This window comes from Gavia stellata, chromosome 21 (genome assembly GCF_030936135.1).
Source record: "Gavia stellata isolate bGavSte3 chromosome 21, bGavSte3.hap2, whole genome shotgun sequence".
Taxonomy (NCBI): Eukaryota; Metazoa; Chordata; class Aves; order Gaviiformes; family Gaviidae; genus Gavia; species Gavia stellata.
This window is the reverse complement of record NC_082614.1, coordinates 17,143,113-17,153,873: the sequence shown is the minus strand read 5'-3', so window position 1 is coordinate 17,153,873 and position 10,761 is coordinate 17,143,113. Positions and strand designations below refer to the sequence as shown.

At 61.6% G+C, this 10,761-nt stretch overlaps 1 long non-coding RNA gene across 1 annotated transcript; it reads right to left on the bottom strand.

Annotated features, from left to right (window-relative positions):
* Positions 1 to 1,175: 1,175 nt before the first annotated feature.
* Positions 1,176 to 3,520, bottom strand: LOC132318868 (uncharacterized). Its single transcript, XR_009484407.1, has 3 exons — positions 3,352 to 3,520; positions 2,545 to 2,666; positions 1,176 to 1,435 (listed from the first exon to the last, which is right to left on the bottom strand). It is a non-coding gene; the product is annotated as an uncharacterized LOC132318868 (long non-coding RNA).
* Between the last annotated feature and the right edge of the window lie 7,241 nt (positions 3,521 to 10,761).

The window sequence follows — 10,761 nt, the reverse complement described above, 5'->3', positions numbered from 1 at the left end:
TTAATGTGTTAACCAAGAGAAAAACGGCTTGGCAGTGTGGTTGATGCTGTATTTATCCACACAAATGGAGGTCAGGGCTAATTTATTAAAAATAGAGTACAGAGCTTGCCAGAGCAGTCAGTGTCTCCGGGGAGGGACAGCAAGAAACACGGACCTGCCAGGGTCATGGAGAGGAGCTGAGCTCAGGCTTGTCTGGGGGTGTTAGGCCTTCCTGCGCTGTGGGGAGGCAGGCAGTGTTGAGAGGCTAAAGGGACCCCACCCTCAGCTGATGGACACACGGGCTGCAGCAGTAGGGCTAGTGTTTGTATTCCTTGTGTGTATTGGCAATACAAGTAGCCCTGGCCTGGTCTAGGTGCTGGGCATACCTGCAGACAGACATTGCTGCAAGGAGCAGACAGTCTAGTAAAAATCACCAGCAGGTTCTTGTTGACTCTTTGATCTTCTGGGCTTTTTTCATGCCTTTCTTCTGAATCTCTGAAAGTGTCCAGCAGACTTTCATTCAGCATCAGTCCTTCCCTGGCCTATTTGGTGCATTTTAATTGTTTGCAGGGAAACCAGGAGTCCTGACTCCCTATTTTGGGACTGAGCAGGTCAGAGCTGGCTACTGGCAAAAACGTTCCAGCCAGAAAACCCCTGGTTCCAACTGGGAGACCCCAGCCAACCACAGCTCCTTTGCCATTTGCTGGCAAACGGGTTGTGCCTGGCCAAGGGACAACATTGCCTGGCTGGGGGACAGGCAGGAGGGGAGCCAAATTCAAGCGTCTGTGCGCTGGGAAAACCTCTGAGCTGTATGGAAGCTCAAGGGGACCCTCAGTCTCTGCAGTTGCCACACTGCTGAGCTCCAGGCTGGGCCTGGTGAGCTCTATTTGGTTGTTTTCTGCTAGACCAAAATGCTAGGGCCATAAGGGGCATGCTGGTGAGCAGACCAGGCTGAGCAAAGACCTCCAGCCCTGCAGGATGCTCAGAGTGCTACAGGAGGAGGGAATGCGGGAGGCGCAGCCCTTGAGCACCCTTGGAGGCAGCAGGGATATGCAGAAGTGAAACAACAAAGTCGGTACCGAGCCCGCGATCGGGACGTTTTTCCGAGATGAATAACTCAGTAACAACTAGTTTGTTATTAAGCAGGCACTCTTTAATACAGCGCTGGGCAGCACTGGGGATTCGTCCACCACGAGTGCTCCAACGGGTTAGCAAAGCACCTCAGTTCATATACAGAAAAATCATACATATTCATCAGAATTCTAAAAAGGGTGGCCTTACGTGGATGAGTTCCTGGAATTCACTTGCATAGTCCAAGCATGCGCAGTAAAATTAGGGTTAGGGTCTTTTCACCCTCCGGTGGTTGTTCATAGTCTTCCTCACGCTGTCCGCTAGTTGGACTTTGGCCTTCCTTTGTCCATACATGGTCATGGAATTGGCTCATCCATCCTTTGGCCTCGGAATGTTACAAAAGGGTCAGTTTGAACTAGTTCTTTGGCACTTATCTTGACACAAACGTCCCGAGCCCCTGTTATCAATAATATACTCAGGAGGCATAATGAGCTACCTCAAGGCCCATTTGATCTTGTCAGGAAGGGAGTTACACATCTTGAAACATCCTATTATCAACTCTGCTCAGCAAATAACTAAAACTATGCAAGTAAAGCTTTTATGTATCACAGCAGGGTCTCAGCCAGGGACCATCAGTGATTTAACCCTTCATTCAATATGACTTTTCATATCAACTTTCACAGTGCCAGCCCTTTTTGCAGAGCCCAGCCAGGGGGTTTGAGAGGAGGTGAGGACAGGGCAGGCCATCCTGCATGCCGCTGCTCCTCCCTGGGGTGCCTTGGGACCCAAACTCCCAGGGAGAGCAGCTCCCTGATGCTGCCCTCCTCCTCTGTCATACACATACCCAGTCCTGGGAGCCAGTCTGCTCCGGGGCTCTGGGCCCCCACCACTCCCCCTGCCCGGGGACACCTCGGCAGTCGTTTCGGGAGCCACACTCATCACCCGGCAGGGAAGAGACCGTCAGTCGGTCTACCGGCTCCTGGGCAGAGGTGAAGGCCGCCGAAGAGGAGGAGCGGGGTGCGGGACGCCAGAAGCCAGGGGAGGGTGGCGTGAGAAAAGCGGCAGCCGGCTGGGCAGCGGGGGTGTAGCAAGAAAGCGTGAGGCAGGGACTGGGCCAGCGACAGAAAGACAGGGAGCCCAACAGAGATGGAGAAAGAAGCGGCAGGCAGACAGGAAGAGAGGCAGCAGAAAGAGGGAGAGGGAGCGGGACAGGGACTGACAAAGAAGGACGGGGAGCAGGACGGAGATGCAGAAAAAAACCCGCGATGGGCAGCATGACAGAGAGGGAGGAAAAAAGAAGAGGGACAGGGAGCCGGACAGAGAGAGAGAAAAAGAGAAAGACAAAAAAGCAACAAAGAACAGGGCAGGGAGGGAGGAATGAAACAACAGGGACAGGGAGCCGGGACAACGAACGATGGGGCGGGGGTGGACAGGGACACAACACAAACCAAACCACATAGCTACACACAGTCTCCAGGGCTGTTTCACACTCACGTTTTCTCTATCGCAGCTTCTGCGCAGCATTTTTTAGCCCTTCTTAAATAGGTCATCCCAGAGGGGCTACCGGCGTTGCTGATGCAACTCGAGGCCGTCTCCTCTCGTCCTACCGCTTGTCGCTTAGGAGAAGAGACCACCACCCACCTCACCACAACCGCCTTTTCAGGCAGTTGTAGAGAGCGATAAGGTCTCCCCTCAGCCTCCTCTTCTCCAGACTGAACAACCCCAGCTCCCTCAGCCGCTCCTCGTGAGGCTCGTGCTCCAGACCCCTCACCAGCTTCACGGCCCTTCTCTGGGCATGCTCCAGCACCTCAGTGTCCTTCTTGTAGTGAGGGGCCCAAAACGGAACACAGCATTCGAGGTGCGGCCTCACCAGGGCCAAGTACAGGGGCACGATCGCTTCCCTCTTGCCCTTTAGTTTGACCAGCAGGCCTCGACTCACCCACGCCTGTCTCTCGCCTTCCTTTCCGGATTGCTTACTCCTGGGGATCGAGAGCTCTCGCACTCTTTGGAAAGCGTCCTTAAAGATCCGCCAGCCCTGTTCTGCTCCCTCGTCCCCGTGGGCAGTTGCCCAGAGGATCCTATTGACTAACTGCTTGAACAGCTGGAAGTTTGCTTTCCTACAGTGCAGGGTCCTGACTTCAGTCCTCGCCTGTCCCACATCCCTCAGGACCGAGAACTCCACCAGTGCACGATCGCTGCAGCCCAGGCTGCCTCCCACCGTGACATCACTGACTAGCTCGTTTGCGCTGGTGACCGTCAGGCCCAGCCTCGCGCGTCCCCTCTGGTAGGGCCGTCTATTACCTGGCTTCAGAAGTTGTCCTCCGCGCGCTCCAGGAGTCTCCTGCGCTGCCTACAGCTCGCCGTGCTACTCTTCCAGCAGATGTCGGGGTGGCTGAAGTCCCCCGGCGGGGCAAGAGCCCGCGAGTGCGACGCCTCCTCCCGCAGCCGGAGCGAGAAGGGCTCCCCTCGATCCGGCGGCCTGTAGGAAACACCAGCGACGAGGCTCCCTTTGTCCCCTCAGTCTCTCATTCTTACCCGTAAGCTTTCACCCTGCTCGTGGCTCTTAGTCAGAGACAGCTCTTCACAGTCGATCCATTTCTTGACGCGGAGGGCAACCCCTCCGCCCCTCCTTCCTCGCCTGCCCCTTCTGAACAGCCGGCGGCCATCGACAGCCGCGCTCCAGTCACGGGATTCGTCCCGCCAAGTTTCAGTAACGGCCACGAGGTCGTAGCTTTCTAGCGGCGCGGTGGCTGGCGGCTCCTCCCGCTTGCCGCCCGTGCTGCGCGCATTGGGGTAGAGGCACTTCAGCTGGGCTATCGGCCGTGACGCCTTCTCGGAGGAACGCCCCTTAACTCCCTTCAGGTACTCCACCCGTGTTACCCTGTTGGCTCCTACTACCCGAGGAGCCCCGGCTCACCTCCGTAAGACTTCAAGCGCGCTCCAGTGTACCCGGCACGTCCCAGAGCAACCGGCTGAAGGCCCTCGCTAGCAGCCCGTCCCTCTAGCCTTGGCGCATCGTCCCACAGCTTGTCCCGAGCAAGCCTGACATTAAATCCCTCCCCCCGCCTCAAGTCTAGTTTGAAGGTAGGTCTGCCAACGAGCCCCGCTAGCCCACGAGCAAAGACCCTCTTCCCACTCTGAGAAAGGCGAATCCCACCCGACGCCAGCAGGCCTGCTGCCGCGGAGAGCGTGCCGTTATTGAAGGTGGTCTGACGGACTGCAGAATGAGAACAAAGGCCCGGGAGCAGGACAGAGGGGAGTAACAGGACAGCAAGCTGGACAGGGCGACAGAGTGAGGAACGACGGGATAGGCAGCGGTACGGAGATAACACGGGCAGGACGGAGGACGGACAGAATAAGAGAAGAGAGACAGGGAGCGGGGCAGAGGTGGAGAAAGAAACATTAGAGACAGAGAGAGAAGGAGAGTGGCAGGACCAAGGCAGAGAGATGGAGAAAGAAAAGGAAAGAAAAAACCCCATTAAAAAACCTGACGGTAGCAGGCCAGAGGGACAAGGAAAGACAGGGGGAAGGACAGAGGGATATCGAAAACAGGTGAGGGACAGGGAGCCAGGAAGCGGGATACCGCGGAAGGGAGAGGGACAGGGAGCAGGACGCGGGGATAGAGAGCCCACGAGAGCCACAGAGAGAATGGCAGAGAAATGGAACGAGAGAAAAAACAGGGACAGCGAGCGAGACAGAGAAGCGAAGCAATAAGTAAGAGGACCGGGGAGCAGCCCAAAGGGTCAGAGAGAGTAAGAGATGAACAGGAAGGAGGACAGGGACAGCGAGATGCAGAATGAGAAAAAAAAAAAAAACAGTGACAGGGAGCAAGACAAAGGCCGGGGGGAGAAAGAGCGAGAGAAAGAAAAGGAAAGAGGGCGAAAGATAGGAGGGCAGAGACATGGAGCGGCACGTACGGGCGTAGAGAGGAAAAGAAGGCCAGGGAACAAGCAAGAGAAATTCTGGGGAGAAAAAAAAGAGGCAGACGCAGATCAGGACAAAGGGATGGAAAAAGAAACGACAGCGCTGGGCTGTAGGACAGAGACGACAGAGGATGAAAAAAGGAGGGAGAGGGAGCAGGACAGAAGCGCAGAGAGAAAAAGAAAAGGGAGCGGCAGAGCAAGAGAGAGGAAGAAGGGGCAGGACAGAAAGAGAGAGAGAAGAGTGTGCTGGTTTTGGCTGGGGTAGAGTTAACTTTCTTCATAGCAGCTAGTATGGGGCTGTGTTTTGGATTTGTGCTGGAAACAGTGTTGATAAAGCAGGGATGTTTTAGTTACTGCTGAGCAGTGCTTACACAGAGTCAAGGCCTTTTCTGCTTCTCACCACCAGTGAGTGGGCTGGGGGTGCACAGGAAGTTGGGAGGGGACACAGCCGGGACAGCTGACCCCAGATGACCAAAGGGATATTCCATACCATATGACATCATGCTCAGCATATAAAGCTGGGGGAAGAAGAAGGAAGGGGGGGACATTTGGAGTAATGGCGTTTGTCTTCCCAAGTAACCGTTACGCGTGATGGAGCCCTGCTTTCCTGGAAATGGCTGAACACCTGCCTGCCGATGGGAAGTGGTGAATGAATTCCTTCTTTTGCTTTGCTTGCGTGTGCGGCTTTTGCTTTACCTATTAAACTGTCTTTATCTCAACCCACGAGCTTTCTCACTTTTACTCTTCCGATTCTCTCCCCCACCCCACCTGGGGGGAGTGAGCGAGCAGCTGTGTGGTGCTTGGTTGCCAGCTGGGCTTAAACCACGACAAAGAGGTACAGGGAAGCAGGGAAAAAAGAAAAAATATCATCAGAGCAGCACGGGAAAGAGAGGGACCGGGACACAGAAGAGGGGCGACAGGGCCCTGAGGGCCCGGGACTCACTGCAGCTCTCGCTCTAGGCGCTGCCGGGAGACTCGGACAGTTCAGACGCTTCCTTCTCCTTCTCTCCTCCCTTCTTCTTCTGTACCTCCGGTCGCTTGGCTGTGCTCCACCTAAGAGAATACGTGGGCATCTCGCAGCTCTTATGAGACGAGGCTTCCTAGACGCGTAGCCTCACTCACGCGCTACGCAGCCGTACCGTGCTTTTGGTGACGCATACAGACCCTGCGGCACACACTGGCGGTCTGGACTACAAAGAGGGATCCATCTGCACGGGGAGAGGCAGGGTCTCTCCTGCCTGCAGCGGGAGAGGCAGCTGCCAGCCGGACGGCACTCGATTTCTTCCCCTTTACCTTTCTCTGGCCTCTCTGGCTTCAGCCGCAGCAGCCCCTGCCCACAGCCAGTAAGCACTCTGCCTGTCCCTTCGTCACCCCACCACCCCGCTGACGCCACGAGGAGAGCAAGGCCGGGCAGAGACAACCCACGCAAGCCGGAGGCAGGCACAGTCAAGGGCATCCCCGGGGGAGGAACGGACAACCCTGCCCTCGGCGCAGACTCTGGGAGAGGGAAAGAAGCAGCAGCGACCTTTATTACCGTAGCTCCTTCCCCGCACAGCCGGAGGCCCTCCTTCCGCAGGGACTTCTGGAGACCCCGCTCCTTCCCCGCACGGCTGCTAACGGCACCCGCCTCCTTAAGGGAGAACCAAGCGCATTCGAGGGCCAGCTTACTGCCGCCGGGACAGGGCTTGCTGGTGGCCTGGGGCTACGGGACAGCTGGGGGCTGCGCCTGGGCAGCTGTCCACCTCCTTCCCCTCTGCCAGCCCTCGCCTGGCTCCCTGGGGCTGCCCAGACCCGGCCCACCTCCAGCTGAGCGGGAGCCTGCCACAGCGGCCGGTTCACAGCCTCCCGCCCGGCGGGCAGGAGGCACCCCCGCAGGCGCCCAAGGCCTCACGCCTCACCGGCGGCCGCGGCCCCGGCCCTTACCCGACGCGCCACCATGCTGCTCTCGGGCACCACGCATGCGCCGGAGGGGCCACTGCTGATGCGGCAGGGAGCAAGCAAGAGAAATTCTGGGGAGAAAAAAAAGAGGCAGACGCAGATCAGGACAAAGGGATGGAAAAAGAAACGACAGTGCTGGGCTGTAGGACAGAGACGACAGAGGATGAAAAAAGGAGGGAGAGGGAGCAGGACAGAAGCGCAGAGAGAAAAAGAAAAGGGAGCGGCAGAGCAAGAGAGAGGAAGAAGGGCCAGGACAGAAAAAGAGAGAGAAGAGGTACAGGGAAGCAGGGGGAAAAAAAAAAAAAATAATCACAGCAGCACGGGAAAGAGAGGGACCGGGACACAGAAGATGAAAAAAGGAGGGAGAGGGAGCAGGACAGAAGCGCAGAGAGAAAAAGAAAAGGGAGCGGCAGAGCAAGAGAGAGGAAGAAGGGGCAGGACAGGAAAATAGCAACAAGATGCATGGCAAAGTGGGAAAAAAGAACAAAAAACCAGTCATCACAGCAGCACAGGAAAGAGAGGGACCGGGACACAGAAGAGGGGCGATAGGGCCCGGGACTCACTGCAGCTCTCGCTCTAGGCACTGCCGGGAGACTTGGGACAGTTCAGACGCTTGTTTCGCCTTCTCTCCTCCCTTCTTCTTCTGTACCTCCGGTCGCTTGGCTGTGCTCCACCTAAGAGAATACGTGGGCATCTCACAGCTCTTATGGGACGAGGCTTCCTAGACGCGTAGCCTTGCTCACGCACTACGCGCCTGTACCGTGCTTTTGGTGACGCATACGGACCCTGCGGCGCACACTGTCGGTCTGGCCTGCTGTGGACTGCAAGGAGGGATCCTTCCTCACCTGAAGAGGCAGGGTCTCTCTTGCCTGCAGCAGGAGGCAGCTGCCAACCAGCCGGCCTTCGATTTCTTCTGCTTTACCTTTCTCCAGCCTCCCCAGCTTCAGCCACGGCAGCTCCTGCCCACAGCCAGTAAGCGCTCCCGCCTGTTCCTTTTTGCCCTGATGATGCAAGGAGAGCGAGGCCGGGCAGAGTCAACCCACGCAAGCCTGAGGCGGGTGCAGTCAACAGCATCCCATGGCGAGGAACGGACAACCATACCCTCAGCACAGCCTCTGAGGTACAGAAAGAAAAAGCAGCAACCGTTATTACCGTAGCTCCCCGCCCGGCTGGATTACCTGAAAGGAGGTTGTGGCGAGGCAGGCGCTGGTCTCTTCTCCCACGTAACTAACAATAGAACGAGAAGAAGCGGCCTCAAGCTGCACCAGGAGAGGTTTAGACTGGATCTTAGGAAAAACATCCTTACTGAGAGAGTGGTCAAACATCGGAACAGGCTGCCTAGGGAGGTGGTGGAGTCACCGTCCCTAGAGATACCCAAAAAACATGTAGACGTGGCACGTACAGACATGGTTTAGCGGGCCTAGTGATGTTGGGTTGACGCTTGGACTTAATGATCTCGCAGGTCTTCTCCAATCTTAATGAGTCTGCGATTCTGTGACTTCTAGAGACGCTGCTCCTTCCCTGCACAGCTGCCAACAGCGCCCGCGACATTAAGGGAGAACCAAGCGCATTCAAGGGCCAGCTTGGCGCCACCAGGACAGGGCTTGGGGGTGGCCTGGAGCTACGGGACAGACCTCCTCAGGGGAGGTGCCGGCACTGGGGGCAGCTGCACGGGGGCATCTGCAGGGCTGGGGGAGGCTCGGAGGCAGGCCTGGTGAGCTGGGGGGGCAGCCGGGGGCTGCGCCTGGGCGGCCGTCCGCCTCCTTCCCCTCTGCCCTTCTACCAGCCCTCGCCTGGCTCCCTGGGGCTGCCCGGACCCGGCCCGCCTCCAGCTGAGCGGGAGCCTGCCGCAACAGGTGGTTCGCAGCCTCCCGCCCCGCCACCCCCGGGCGGGCAGGAGACACCCCCGAAGGCGCCCAAGGCCTCGCGCCTCACCGGCGGCCGCGGCCCAGGCCCTTACCCGCCGCGCCACCACGCTGCTCTCGGGCACCACGCATGCGCCGGCCGCGCGCCAGAGGGGCCACTGCTGATGCGCCAACGCCGGGCTGCAGTGCCGCCGCTGCAGGACCCTGCTTGAGCCCCGAGCGCCCACCGGCACCGCGCACGTCGGGCGGCGGCGTTTCCTTACCGGGGGGCAGCAACGGGCGCGGGGCCATCACCCCGCAGGCACCGCGGCACCGCGTCGCCCGTAGTGGCGGGCGGCAACGTGGAGCACAGCAGCACCCTCCGCGCATGCGCGGCGCCCAAGCCGCGGTGCCGCTTGCCGGGAAGCGGGCACCGCTGGAAGCCGGCAGAAAACCACAGGAGAGCGGCAACAAAAACGACACCTCACGCCGCGCAGCGGGGGCCCCGCCGGTAGCAAGGACTGCGTCTCCCGGCACGCGCCCGAGAGCAGCGCGGCTGCCCGGCAGCCGAGTCCGCAAAAACTACACCTCCCGGCGTGCACTGGCAAACACAGCATGGCCGCCCGGCAGCCCCCTGCCGGAAGACTACGCCTCCCGGCGTGCTCCGCGAAGGGCCCCAGCCGACGCGCTGCTTCCGGCATGCCGCCAGAGGCGGCCCGCCATGCTTTCTGACCCTGCAGGGACACCGTACCCGCCCTCCGCCGCACCAGGAAGACCCGCCGAGACGCGAGCGCAGCCCCGCGCTCGCCAGCGCTACTCCGGGCTGCCCCCCCTCCCGGGCCGCCCCGCCCCAGCTCCGGCCCCGGCTCCGACACGGCGCGGCCGCCCCGCCCCGGCTCCGGCCCCGGCTCCGACACGGCGCGGCCGCCCCGCCCCGGCTCCGGCCCCGGCTCCGACACGGCGCGGCCGCCCCGCCCCGGCTCCGGCCCCGGCTCCGACACGGCGCGGCCGCCCCGCCCCGGCTCCGGCCCCGGCTCCGACACGGCGCGGCCGCCCCGCCCCGGCTCCGGCCCCGGCTCCGACACGGCGCGGCCGCCCCGCCCCGGCTCCGGCCCCGGCTCCGACACGGCGCGGCCGCCCCGCCCCGGCTCCGGCCCCGGCTCCGACACGGCGCGGCCGCCCCGCCCCGGCTCCGGCCCCGGCTCCGACACGGCGCGGCCGCCCCGCCCCGGCTCCGGCCCCGGCTCCGACACGGCGCGGCCGCCCCGCCCCGGCTCCGGCCCCGGCTCCGACACGGCGCGGCCGCCCCGCCCCGGCTCCGGCCCCGGCTCCGACACGGCGCGGCCGCCCCGCCCCGGCTCCGGCCCCGGCTCCGACACGGCGCGGCCGCCCCGCCCCGGCTCCGGCCCCGGCTCCGACACGGCGCGGCCGCCCCGCCCCGGCTCCGGCCCCGGCTCCGACACGGCGCGGCCCCCCCGGGCCGCCCCCCCGGCTCCGACACGGCGCGGCCCACCCCCCCCTTCAGCCGCCGCGGCCCCGCCGCTTCCCCTTGCATCCGACACGGCCCCCGCCGGCCCCGCCACCTTCCTCGGGGCTTTCCCCGGGAACCGCCGGTCCACTGCGCAGCCCCGCCACCAGACCCAGTGCCCCTCCCTCCGCAGGGGCTCCCTGGCCCCCAGCGAACCCCCCGCACCCGCCCCGGCACTCGGCAGAGGCGCCCCCCCCACACCCCAGGGGCCACCACCGCCTGGGACGTTCGGGGTCCAAAAGGGACGCCCCGCTCACCTTTTCTCCCGCGCTGCAGCCGCAGCCTGGCCACGCTCGACGACCGCTCTGCTCCGCTCCTCCTGCGGCTCACACTGACCCCGCCACGGCCACCTGGGGCAGGGCAGCACCGGCGGCAGCCCCTCCCCAGCAGCCCCTTTACAGGGAGGGGCCATCACCAGCAACCTCACTGGCCCCACCTGGGGCACCAGCAGCCTCACTGGCCCCACCTGGGGCACCAG